The sequence below is a fragment of the Schistocerca gregaria genome, chromosome 1 (genome assembly GCF_023897955.1).
Source record: "Schistocerca gregaria isolate iqSchGreg1 chromosome 1, iqSchGreg1.2, whole genome shotgun sequence".
Classification (NCBI taxonomy): Eukaryota; Metazoa; Arthropoda; class Insecta; order Orthoptera; family Acrididae; genus Schistocerca; species Schistocerca gregaria.
The window spans coordinates 1,011,365,931-1,011,380,481 of NC_064920.1; the positions used below are offsets into that span (position 1 = coordinate 1,011,365,931).

General features: G+C 37.0%; 1 non-coding gene across 1 annotated transcript; it reads left to right on the forward strand.

Moving 5' to 3' along the window:
• Positions 1 to 934: 934 nt before the first annotated feature.
• Positions 935 to 1,016, forward strand: Trnal-aag (transfer RNA leucine (anticodon AAG)). Its single transcript has one exon. It is a non-coding gene; the product is annotated as a tRNA-Leu (tRNA).
• Positions 1,017 to 14,551: the final 13,535 nt, after the last annotated feature.

Consider the following 14,551-nt stretch of genomic DNA (forward strand, 5'->3'; position numbering starts at 1 on the left):
GGGTATTAAATGATTACAAAGGCGCAACACCTCTACCAACCTGATGATTGTTAGTGCTTTGTTGTTTTTAACTGTGATCGTATTTTTCACATCTCTACCCTTTAGTCTGTTGAAGATGCACTCCCATGTAGATGGGTATTAAATGATTAGAAAGGCGCAACACCTCTACCAAACTGATAATTGTTAGTGCTTTGTTGTTTTTATTTGTGATCGTATTTTTCACAGCTATGGAAAAACACGTTACAGTCACACAAATTATAATAAAAACACTCTCCGAGCACGCGTTTCAACACAAACAATGTACATCGCCTTGTCGGATCTGCCGTCAACTAAAATTTCTCTCAGAAAAGGTCTATGTTTGACGAAGATCTCACGCAAAAGCGCACACTGCCAAACAGTTCGACAAAGTTAAGTTTGAGAAATTGTTAGATTGTTTACGGGGGCCGTAACTGTTGTATTTTACTTAGTTCGAGGGATGTAACGGAAGGCTATCAGTGCTTTGGCCCAATACGGCTGCTAATATGAATATTTGAACTCAGCATCCCGTCGAGTACAAAATCATTAGAACGGAGCACATGCCTGGATCAGACAAGCATATTTGAAGCAAAACAGATCTATCTTCTTCAAAAGATCTATCACGGCGATGTAGGGACACAATGGAAAATTAAATCTGAACGGAGATTTGAAACCTGCCCTTCCCGACTGCGAAAGTTCTGGCAATGTTCACCGACATGTCACTGTGGAGTTGGGTCACACCCTGCTAATGATAATAGTTGTGTATTGACATAACTTCTAACAACTTAAACGAACAGAAAATGATACTCTTTAAATGTTTTATGTCTAATCAGAGCAAAATTCACATGATACGTATACGACAGAAGATTCACGGGTGTGCTATTGTAAAATTCGCTTATAGTAGCGCTGTTTATTGTGTGGTAGCGTGGCCGAGCGGTCTAAGGCGCTGGTTTAAGGCACCAGTCTCTTCGGAGGCGTGGGTTCGAATCCCACCGCTGCCAATTGTTTTTTCTAACTAGTTTGTTTAAATTGTGCCTAATTAAGGTATCACAGATCAAGTGCAGCAGATTATTGACAGTAAATTGTAATACAACGATCGTATGTTTTCAGAGAGCCCGTTCTCCCTCTTTATTAAGATTCTCATTAATTAAATACCAAATTAGTAAATTTATACACATTTACTTCGTCTGTCAGAAGACCTACACGTCTTTATTTCGCCATGATATTTAACACGTTGACTAAAGCGGAAACTTGTCTTCTTCGTTTGGTTGTTAGTAAACATTACTAAGTAATGGGTCCTCTTCTGAGATTTGAATATGTAATATTAATTTTTAGATACATAGAGTTGAGTCGCAGTTACAACTATTTCCGTGGTGATCCAAGCTGGATTCTGCAATCTGCAGTGAAGGCCATAACATGTTGTCACACACACTTAACACTGCCTGCAAACCAGTATGACCACATTTTTGTTCTGCATGTAGCGCTCGTCCTGTGGATAAAATGTGGCGTTTGGCGATTTCTCGCAAATCTTCCAAGCTTCCTGTACACTAAAATGATGGCATAAACAGAAGGAATTAACGTAGGTAAAACATGTAAATATGTATCTTGTTTACCTGTTATAGTGTTACTTCTCGACGTTACGAAAACGACATTCGATTGCTTTCAAGACAATAGGCAATAAACGTTTTGAATATAAATATCCGGAAAGAAAGTGATAATATAGTGCCCATGTCGTTTTCGTAATCGTTCAAATGGGAGTTCGAAATTTGTGCTTGGGATTTGATGTAAATGATATTGTTATCGGGTTAGTGGATGGGAGCAGATCAAATTATGCAATACAGTATTTCCTGCCGCTATTAACCGTCTTGTGAAGAATGTACTGTTATTGTTGATTGCATTTTTACATTTCGTAGTAAAATGAAAAATAATTTTTGTTAGGAAAGTTTTTACTATTGATGAAATCTGATTCAAGTCGATTGTCGTATTTGGCCCGCATTTTGATGTTGGATTGCGTTGTGCTTCACTTTAAGGTTCCTGTCTTATCTCTTCTGCAATCCTATTAACGGAAATTTGAAAGGAAAAGTTCACCTTATGATATCCTGTCTGCTGCCTATTAAAATTTTGCTTTATTCTTCTCTCCATGCCGCAGATGACTTGCAAACATTTTACAATGTCCTAAGTTGAAGCCACTCTCTGGCAATTTTTCCTGTTCATGAGAATATTATAACAGTTATAGTTATATCCCATTAAAACTGCTTTCCATGCTGCAGTTTTAGAAATAGTGTAAAGTTTTTCTAATACAGGATTGTATTTATTTATACACCCACAGACAACAAGCATGTATCAAGATTGTCTGAATGTGTACTAGTGCATAGTTTATGAATACACAAATATAAACAGTTTAAATATATGTAAATATACACAGTTCTAGTAAGCCCTAGATTCAGATACACAAAATGTAAATGCATCATGTACACAAAAATACTTAGGCTACATCCAGCATTTCTTCTTACATTAAATGTTTATAAAACTGACATCTCTGTGTTACTGTGAATCTTGATAAGTGCTTCTTGATCATAAGAGTAACTGTTTATAATGAAAATAATTTTAATTGAATTACCTGTCTCTTTAGATAATCCTTGACATTATAACAACTCTTTTTGCTGCATTTTCATGAAAGCAGCTGTACCATTCTAGTCTTTGCTGCCTTGAGCAGATCTGTAATATAATTTCATTCCATCATATACAGTACATTATTTTGGGTATTAATTTTGAGTTTAATATTTAGCTGTAAATTGTTCTTGGACTTGGACTCATATTCATGTATTACCATTCTGTTTTAAACAAGAACTATAATGAACTGTTATGCTAATTTTTGTTATCATTCTTCCATCCTATTTTTCTATCTTAAAGACCATTCGTTAGTTTGCTTTTCCCGTCTCGCAAACTCTGTACCTTTAATCCGTCCATTTGTTTTAGCAATATCTTGTGGTTTTCTGTGTGCAGGATTTTGGTTGGTCAGGAAAGATGCAATTTACATGATTATTTTTGTCCAGTCCTTCTAAAACATTTATGACTCGAGGTACTGCAGATTGTCGTTCTTCCATGCCTGAAAACAAATTGCTATATACTAGAGGGGTCCAGCTTCTTTGGGCACCCCATGAGTAAAGTTTTTTTTTATTCATAAAAAGAAGGAAGATAGCAATGAGATGGAACTACTGGCCTAATTTTCCATATTTTCAGGATTTCTTTTTTTATGGAAAAGTGTGAAGTTTACTTCCGTACTTTTGTGGAAAATTGTTTGGAAACAGTGCACTGAACAGCAGTTGTTGGGAACACCAACCAGAGACATGAAACAGGGTGGAAAATTTTGCAGGTGACATGCTGTCAAAAAAAAAAAAAAAAAAGACGAAAAAGAGCACAAAAATGGTGTATAATAATGCAGTTCATTTTACAATGCAATTTTACGAATAAAAATCTGAACCACAGAAGATGACACACAGGTGTCAAAACATGTCGGAGTAAAATAAAAAAACGAACTGCTTGTGTTCGCAAAAGGCAGATTTTCAAAACAACCCAATTTTTAAATTGCAAAGACAGAACAACGTCAAGAGTAGCTGCAAATCTTAGTAAATGATTATCGGGAAGGTAGCCTGTTGTGAAAGACTCATTTACCGTTTGTAGTAGGGGAACTTTACTAACACTGCAGCTAGATCTTCTTCATGAATACAAACTGATGTTTTAGCTACACACAACTTTGTGCACTTCTTCTGCAGTGGTGGGTATCAGAAACAATGAGTTTTTGTACTTCAGTGTTTCTGGTGTAGCCTAGTAGCTGTACCAATAAAGTATTCATTTAAAAAATTAGAGAGATTTTTAGCAGTACCGCTGTGTATGATTTGTGGTTCACTCCAAATGAAGTGGTTCAATAAAAATTAAGTTGGTTGTTTGACCATTTTTAAATATTTTTATTCTGATTATGTGATTACTCTATAATTATGTGATTACCCTATAATTTAGAAGTTCAAAACAGTTTTTAAAAGAATTTTACGTTTCACCTTTACTGAATGGAGGCCATTTTCGTTTGTAAGTGCGTGACGATTTTCACTTTCGAGACGTTAACCCAGTCCAAAGATATTCATATTTTTGTTAAGTTACAACATTGCAATTGACATGATTGTTTTTAGAAAAGTATCCTCTACAACATTGTCCATTACACAAAATACCCTAAATTCAAAAATAGCCAGTCAAAATGACCTCCAAAGTTTTGTGTCCAAATTTTCAAAAATCCACTTTTTAGGCCCCAAAATAACAAACAAGGAGTGATTTATACACTACTAGCCTCATATAGAGCAACAACACTTACAAATGTTTCCTTAATTTTTTTCATTGATTTTTGTATTTTGAAAATTTTTATTGTTTTGTAAAGTTTGGGGTTAGTTATCTCAGGTGGGACTGAATATAAAATTTTGATTTTTGCGCAGTTTGTTCACCTGTATGATAGCAACATACTGTAAAAATTTCAACATTGATATCTGACTGTGAACAAAAATATGAATTGTTGAAAATTAGGAGATAATTCACATTACTCTACAACTGATCATGTGGCTGTTGCCTATTCATGTGTAATATTGGCACGATATAACCAATTATTATTGAAGTAAGGTACTGAATTATATACAAAAATTGTAAACATCACTGACATTAACATTTATATTATTTTGACTTGTTGTTGTCTTCAGTCCTGAGACTGGTTTGATGCAGCTCTCCATGCTACTCTATCCTGTGCAAGCTGCTTCATCTCCCAGTACCTACTGCAACCTACATCCTTCTGAATCTGCATAGTGTACTCATCTCTCGGTCTCCCTCTACGATTTTTACCCTCCACGCTGCCCTCCAATGCTACATTTGTGATCCCTTGATGCCTCAAAACATGTCCTACCAACCGATCCCTTCTTCTAGTCAAGTTGTGCCACAAACTTCTCTTCTCCCCAATCCTATTCAATACCTCCTCATTAGTTACGTGATCTACCCATCTAATCTTCAGCATTCTTCTGTAGCACCACATTTCGAAAGCTTCTATTCTCTTCTTGTCCAAACTAGTTATCGTCCATGTTTCACTTCCATAAATGGCTACACTCCAAACAAATACTTTCATAAACGACTTCCTGATACATAAATCTATATTCGATGTTAACAAATTTCTCTTCTTCAGAAACGCTTTCCTTGCCATTGCCAGTCTACATTTTATATCCTCTCTACTTCGACCATCATCAGTTATTTTACTTCCTAAATAGCAAAACTCCTTTACTACTTTAAGTGTCTCATTTCCTAATCTAATTCCCTCAGCATCACCCCATTTAATTTGACTACATTCCATTATCCTCATTTTGCTTTTGTTGATGTTCATCTTATATCCTCTTTTCAAGAAACTGTCCATTCCATTCAACTGCTCTTCCAAGTCCTTTGCTGTCTCTGACAGAATTACAGTGTCATCGGCGAACCTCAAAGTTTTTACTTCGTCTCCATGAATTTTAATACCTACTCCAATTTTTTCTTTTGTTTCCTTTACTGCTTGCTCAATATACAGATTGAATAACAACGGGGAGAGGCTACAACCCTGTCTCACTCCTTTCCCAACCACTGCTTCCCTTTCATGCCCCTCGACTCTTATGACTGTCATCTGGTTTCTGTACAAATTATAAATAGCCTTTCGCTCCCTGTATTTTACCCCTGCCACCTTTAGAATTTGAAAAAGAGTATTCCAGTCAACATTGTCAAAAGCTTTCTCTAAGTCTACAAATGCTAGAAACGTAGGTTTTGCCTTTTCTTAATCTTTCTTCTAAGATAAGTCGTAAGGTCAGTATTGCCTCACGTGTTCCAACATTTCGACGGAATCCAAACTGATCCTCCCCGAGGTCTGCATCAACCAGTTTTTCCATTCGTCTGTAAAGAATTTGCGTTAGTATTTTGCAGCCGTGGCTTATTAAACTGATAGTTCGATAATTTTCACATCTGTCAGCACCTGCTTTCTTTGGGATTGGAATTATTATATTCTTCTTGAAGTCTGAGGGTATTTCGCCTGTCTCATACATCTTGCTCACCAGCTGGTAGAGTTTTCTCAGGACTGGTTGTCCCAAGGCCGTCAGTAGTTCTAATGGAATGTTGTCTACTCCGGGGGCCTTGTTTCGACTCAGGTCTTTCAGTGCTCTGTCAAACTCTTCACGCAGTATCGTATCTCCCATTTCGTCTTCATCTACATCCTCTTCCATTTCCATAATATTGTCCTCAAGTACATCGCCCTTGTATAAACCTTCTATATACTCCTTCCACCTTTCTGCCTTCCCTTCTTTGCTTAGAACTGGGCTGCCATCTGAGCTCTTGATATTCATACACTTGGTTCTCTTCTCTCCAAAGGTCTCTTTAATTTTCCTGTAGGCAGTATCTATCTTACCCCTAGTGAGATAAGCTTCTACATCCTTACATTTGTCCTCTAGCCATCCCTGTTTAGCCATTTTGCACTTCCTGTCGATCTCATTTTTGAGACGTTTGTATTCCTTTTTGCCTGCTTCATTTACTGCATTTTTATATTTTCTCCTTTTATCAATTAAACTCAATATTTCTTCTGTTACCCAAGGATTTCTAGCAGCCCTCGTCTTTGTACCTACTTTATCCTCTGCTGCCTTCACTACTACATCCCTCAGAGCTACCCATTCTTCTTCTACTGTATTTCTTTCCCCTATTCCTGTCAATTGTTCCCTTATGCTCTCCCTGAAACTCTGTACAACCTCTGGTTCTTTCAGTTTATCCAGGTCCCATCTCCTTAATTTCCCACATTTTTGCAGTTTCTTCAGTTTTAATCTACAGGTCATAACCAATAGATTGTGGTCAGAGTCCACATCTGCCCCTGGAAATGTCTTACAACTTAAAACCTGGTTCCTAAATCTCTGTATTACCATTATATAATCTATCTGATACCTTTTAGTATCTCCAGGGTTCTTCCACGTATACAACCTTCTTTCATGATTCTTAAACCAAGTGTTAGCTATGATTAAGTTGTGCTCTGTACAAAATTCTACTAGGCGGCTTCCTCTTTCATTTCTTAGCCCCAATCCATATTCACCTACTATGTTTCCTTCTCTCCCTTTTCCTACACTCGAATTCCAGTCACCCATTACTATTAAATTTTCGTCTCCCTTCACTATCTGAATAATTTCTTTTATTTCATCGTACATTTCTTCAATTTCTTCATCATCTGCAGAGCTAGTTGGCATATAAACTTGTACTACTGTAGTAGGTGTGGGCTTCGTATCTATCTTGGCCACAATAATGCGTTCACTATGCTGTTTGTAGTAACTTACCCGCATTCCTATTTTCCTATTCATTATTAAACCTACTCCTGCATTACCCCTATTTTATTTTGTGTTTATAACCCTGTAGTCACCTGACCAGAAGTCTTGTTCCTCCTGCCACCGAACTTCACTAATTCCCACTATATCTAACTTTAACCTATCCATTTCCCTTTTTAAATTTTCTAACCTACCTGCCCGATTAAGGGATCTGACATTCCACGCTCCGATCCGTAGAACGCCAGTTTTCTTTCTCCTGATAACGACATCCTCCTGAGTAGTCCCCGCCCGGAGATCCGAATGGGGGACTATTTTACCTCCGGAATATTTTACCCAAGAGGATGCCATCATCATTTAATCATACAGTAAAGCTGCATGTCCTCGGGAAAAATTACGGCTGTAGTTTCCCCTTGCTTTCAGCCGTGAGCAGTACCAGCACAGCAAGGCCGTTTTGGTTAATGTTGCAAGGCCAGATCAGTCAATCATCCAGACTGTTGCCCCTGCAACTACTGAAAAGGCTGCTGCCCCTCTTCAGGAACCACACGTTTGTCTGGCCTCTCAACAGATACCCCTCCGTTGTGGTTGTACCTACGGTACGGCCATCTGTATTGCTGAGGCACGCAAGCCTCCCCACCAACGGCAAGGTCCATGGTTCATGGGGGGGGGGGGGGATTTTGACATAGGCCTACTTAAAATAAATATTTTCAATTAAAAACCTTTGAATTGCAACTGTTCCTAAACCTGATGGTGAATGTTAAGGACACTAATTTCTTCAGACAGCTTCTGTGATATAGAATAAGACCTCCCAGTTGCTGTGGTACGTTCAAGCACTGAAAGTTTACTTAAAACATTTTTCATTGGTATCCAAACTTTGTCACTAGTCGATTTCTTGAATGGTGTTCTTGGACCAGCAGGGTGGTAAAAATGCACAAAAACATCATTGTTTTCCAAACTTATTCTTTCAACCTCTGCAAGCTACCACTGTCCATCATACACACATGCCATGATGTCATTCAACGTTAAAGACAGAGATGTAATTTTACTGTCACAATGATCCTCATAAATTCCGGTTTCTGATGTTACATAGCATCAAACTAAGTTTTCCACAAATTCCTTGGAATTTTCCACAAATTTGTGGAAATGCTTTGTTCCTTTTATCACTATACACTTTACAAATCTGGTCTGAAGTGTTGTTTTCATATGCAGAACCACTTCTTCTTTCTTGATCAGCTAATAGGTAATACCTTTAATATTATACTTGCAAAAGACATACATGTCCTGTACTGTGAGAATTTGGTCTGTGGTTGGTCTTTGTAGGCTGACTTTAATTACCTCATGTTTTGTTGTACCTCCTACTCCATCACATCAATTTTACCATGGCAAGACGCAAAAAAGTGCCATTCAGCCTCCAACCCAATGTCTACTTTGTGGTTGAAAAATTATTTTTGTTCTTATACTGACTACCACTTCCATCTGAAAAGTATATCAGCTTCTCAACCTTGGGAAAATGTTCTTTTACGTAATTTATTACATACTTTTGAAACACATGTACAGCCAAAGTGCTGTGCTCCAAGTAGTCACTTAAAATGTAAATTGAAGAACTGAAAACTTCATCTTTCTCATTTTTAAAGTAGAGAATAAATGGATGCACTGTTGCCTGGTTATTGACCCAGTGGCACCCTTGTATTGCATCCTGAACCACAAATGTAAAATTTTCTGCAAAATCAGCTAGCACTATGTCCGCCCCCGGTAGCTGAGTGGTGAGCACGACAGAATGTCAATCCTAAGGGCACAGGTTAGATTCCTGGCTGGGTTGGAGTTTTTCCTCTGCTCAGGGACTGGGCCTTGTGTTGTCCTAATCATCATCATTTCATCCCCATTGACACGCAAGTTGCTGACGTAGTGTCAAATCGTAAGACTTGCACCTGGCGACCGGTCTACTCGACGGGAGGCCCTAGTCACACGACATTTACATTTAGCTAGCACTATGCATTCAGTTTCAAGAAGTTGTGCTTTTTTGTCCTTCAAAAACTTTCTTTGGATTTTAGAAACGTCATGTTGACTTTTGAGTTTATGTAAGTTATCAATTAAAGATTCCAAGTACTCTTCCTGAGATTTAACCACTGGTATCATTTCTGCCCTGTCAGTTGTGACCCACTGTTTGAAGGTAATACTGTCTGGCATTTCCTAATCATATTCGTGAAACAATTCAGTAACGGTTTCCTTACCAGGGCATTTATTACACAAACTCATCATGCAGTCATGACTGTTAGTGTCACTGACCTTTAAATCTAGTAACTCCTTGTAGTTAAGATCACTGAGTTTTGCACTTGCAATCATTAGTTTGACATTTTGACAATATAAACAAACATATATGGAGTGTGTGTCTGAGAATTCAGCCAAAATACACCACTTAGGGTGGAGGTCACAAAATGTAGACCTTCCAGTATTGCATTTAGGATGAGAATTTTTGATAGCTACATAAAGTTCATTTAAATTTGACAGCACTAGTCTTTTCTGCTTTGTTACTTTAACTCCATTTATAACAACTCTTTTGTTATCTTTGCAACCTTGCTAATGACATTTATATTCCTAATGAGGAAGCCATCAGCAATTGGATTATGCTTGTTCATAGTCTTCAAAATACTGCTGGATATTTTTAATTGTTTCTTCACTTATACCTACTTCTTTCATAAAACTGGAAGAATTCCTCGCTCTTTCACTAATTTTTGTGTTAGTTTAACCAGATAAATGTTGAATTCATGAACTATTTTTTCTCTTGACCATGAGTCAGGGAGCGAACTTAAAATTTTAACTTTCTCCTCTTTAGATGTCACTGAACATTTAATTTTTAATTTCTCTATCAAGCTCAAATATTCAGTGACAGATGATGTTGGTAGTAAGTTTTCTTCTTCTTTAGAAATAATCTTGTATCTGTTATTAAAAGCATTATTCTAAGTCTTTTCTAATTTTGTCTGAAATTTGTTGTACCTTATTTTCAATAGCTGCTTTTCTTTTCTGCTACTTAATTTTATTATTTTCTAAGCAGGAAATACATCTAACTTAGAACAAGTAAAATCCAATTGCTGATAGCTTCCTCATTAGGAATATAAATGTCATGAGCAAGGTTACACGATTCTGGTTCTGCATTCACAACAAATATTTTTTAGTAACATTTTGGGCACAGGGAATTTCTTCCAAAAATGTGGCTGTACTTCAGAGTATATTTCTTCTCATGATACTCATACACTTATGTTACAGAAGAACTCACTCGAAATTTAAACAAAGTTTGTCTAATTTCATTAAAGTCATTGACATTTTTCAAGTTTTTTGAAACTGAACTGTAAACTGTTTTGTGACACACTTTACTTGCTATCTGTCCAACAGAGCACTGTTCATCCATGTTATTACATTCCAGTTAATCTCTCAAAATTAATGACAAATTACACACAAAACAAATCACTTAACACATTCTACAGTCTCGATGAAGTATGTACATCCAATCTAACAGAGGTTTCAGAACAGACTGACTACTACAATGCCACTCCCAGCAATAATGTACTTCTTTATTGACAATAAACCTAAACATAAGTGGACATTTTTATTACCATAGAACAAAAGTGAAAGCTATTATTTACTATTGCATTATTGAAAATAAATAAACTAAATGAATATTGGTAGAGGTCTGCGCGGATGCGGATATCTGCGAATATATCCGCGGTATTTGTTACTTGGCGGATAAAATCGCGACCGGCGCGAATATCTGCGGATCATCTGCGGATAATGAGCAAGGCATCTGCCCAGTACGTATGTTGCAATGTTAGTTGAAACTTCAAGTCTGTTGACATTCTTGGAATCTTGCAGGGCCGGGTAGAGAGGATGTCTGTTGTCCTCAGCCCCTGGCTACGACCGACGTAGCTGTATCCAAGAGACCTGCGCCTAATCCGTTTCTGCGAGTGTGTCTTTTGTGTGGCCTGTGAAGTGCTCTCTGGGTGACAAACCTGCCCAGTGTCTACCATCAGATGGTTAGAGCGTCTGCCATGTAAGCAGGAGGTCCAGGGTTCGAGTCCCGGTCCGGGCTCACATTTTCGTCTGTCCCCGTTGGAATATGTCAACGCCTGTAAGCAACTAAGGGTGTTCATTTCATTGTAATTTCATTATAATGAGCTGCATGGACACCGATGGTATCTGTTCTTTCGGACATGTCCCAATGAACAGATACCATCTTAGTATATAAAAAGTAGTTAAGTTGTTGCAGAAATGGCACCCTGATAATAACTATGTCATTACATATGATAATTCTATGTAGTATTGTCTATTACTATTAATTACTCATTCAAAACTTAAATAGATTCGGATAAGGAACATGCGGATTAATTGCCGCGGATGCGGTTGCGGATTAGGACCTTGCGGATGCGGTGCAGATGCGGATTGCACTTTTCTTATCCGCACAGACCTCTAAATATTGGGTGATAGTGTAAACTAAATATATGTTTCAATTAAATTTTATTGCAGTGAAGCAATAAACCATTTAAATAGGCAACAGCCATAAGATCAGTTGTAGAGTAATGTGAATTATTTCCTCATTTTCAAAAATTCATATCTTTGTTCACAGTCAGATATCAATGTTGAAATTTTTACATTATGTTGCTATCTTATAGGTGTACAAATTGTGCAAAAATCATATTTTTATATTCAGTTCCACCTGAGATAACTAACCCCAAACTTTACAAAAAATAAAAATTTTGAAATTTTTAAAAATTCATAAAAAATTAAGGACAAATTTGTAAGTGTTCTTGCTGTATATGAGGCCAGTAGTGTATGATATCTAACTATAGAAAAAAATAGACTCTTGAAGATCACTCCTTGTTTGTAAAAAGTGGATTTCTGAAAATTTGGATACCAAACTTTTTAGGTCATTTTGACTGGTTATTTTTGAATTTAGGGTATTTTGTGCAATAGCCAATGTTGTAGAGGACACTTTTCTAAAAACAGTGATGTTAATTGCAATGTTGTAACTTAGCCCAGTGCAGAGATAAATTAAAAGTTTCGCAAATGTCTCCAGACTGAAAAGTCGTTGCGCGCCTACAAATAAAAATGACCATCATCCAGTAAAAGTACAAGATAAATTATTTTAAAAAAACTGTTTTAAACTTGTCAAATATAGGGTAATCACATATAAAAAATTAAAATATTTAAAAATGTTCAAGCAACCATCACTGGACCACTTCATATGGATTGACCCTTATGGATTAATAAGTTTCATATTTTTTATATTTGTCTCTTGTTTCGTAACATTCCAGGCTGGTTGGACAAAACACATTTGCAAGTCATTATTTTTGTTGCATTTTCTGCAGTTCAGACTTGACTGATCAGAAATACCAAGCTCACCTACGACAATTTGAGAACGTAGATTTTCACGGCAATATTCTTGAATACATGCTTCATAGAGTTCTTGTCTCGTCAGTTTTGACAGTCTTGATGGTTTAACAACCATCATCATCATCATCATCATCATCATCATCATGAGATATTTCAGTAGGCATTTAGGTACTTAAGTTGATCAAATTACGTTGTGGAGATATCACGGAGTCATGGAACTTTCATATACTGCCAGAGATTATGTCAATGTCTGTGACTGATTCAGCTGACTTCTTTGCTACCTTTCAGACTAAAGTGCTGCATGGAAATGAGCACTTGATGCATCTTTAAATGAGAAACTGGTAAAAACGCCGTATGAATTGACGGGTATTCATGATGTAATACTGTTTAGACCATATTTCTGCAGCAGAATGAAATTAGTAAGTCCTGTGAACTCGTTTGACACATCCATACACTTATCAGTATAAGATTATACTCCTTATTGGGGAGAAGCGGGGTAACAGTTGCTATTAATACACCAAAGCAGTACAGTATGAAATTCGTACTCCTCCACCTGTAACCATGTACTTTTTAAGAAAGGGACGAAAAGTATTTCCTTATTGTTTTCAGTTTTTTCTTAATAAGAGTACTCAGAACTGTTCAGTGGCCTTAATAATGCATATCCAGTTATTAATAGTTTGGTCATATTGGTGTTACTAGTTATTCTGCTTTGTTTTTATGTAATCAACTGTATGAAAATAGGCCGATCATATCATTGATGTTTTTCAGGTAACCAACTGGATAACATACTGCTGTAATGACTTGCTTAACTTTGAAGATGAAGAGGCAACTGCTAGTGTTACTGCTAGTTGATGTTACTGCAGGTATTTATCTGCCAACCAAAGAAACTTCATCGCAGCAAGCAAGTGCCAGTGCATTGTTTCTAGTTTCTAATAGTCAACTACCTGTGAGGCACACTGTTGACTCCCTACAAGACAACTTAGCTTCAGAAGTGAAACGAGGCTCTATTGACAGTGATGGAATTTCAGCACCTAATAAAGAAATTCACAGGATTAAGACTCGTTCTAGCAGTTCTGATGGTGTAGGTAGACCTGTTACTGACTTCGTCTTCCCCATTAAGCCCACAGCTTTCATTCCAAAGCAAGATGTGAAGAATTGTTCTGTAGGTGGTACAGACTTGTGTGTCTCAAATGTTTGGGATTATCCTCATCGTTATATCGAAAGGCTACTGGAGAACAAAACATCACGTTTCCAAAGCTATTTTACAGATGATATTGTACATGTTGCAACAAGATTTGATGCAAGTACTGATGAAGAGCTCACATGTGATGCCGAGGAAACAATACTTTATCCTAAATTTGGCAAAACAGCTGATAATGAGATGCTGTTCATTATTAATACGGATGATAAGTACAGGCAAGGGATAAGAGTAGAAAAATGTAAGAAAACTGGTGAATCACCATGTAATCCAAAGCTAGAAGTCCCATCTGGGTACAGAACATACTGCAAGCAGAAATACATTTACAGGAAGCTGCTGGCTCTGCATCCAAATGGCGAACCAGCGCCTGATAATTTTAAAATTCCCTCATGTTGCAGCTGCTTTATTTCAAAAGAAACTGAGTAGTGACAATGTTTCATTGCCTTCAAAGTGGAGATAAGAGTGTAGAAAAAGAGTTATGTATTGTACTGAATAATGTAATATAGGTCAGTTGAGAGAAGTCACACACTATTATTTCCTTTTCCTATAGATCTAATGTATTTCGCTAAGAAAGGAAAGAAAGAGATGGCTAAAAGTGTCTCAACAT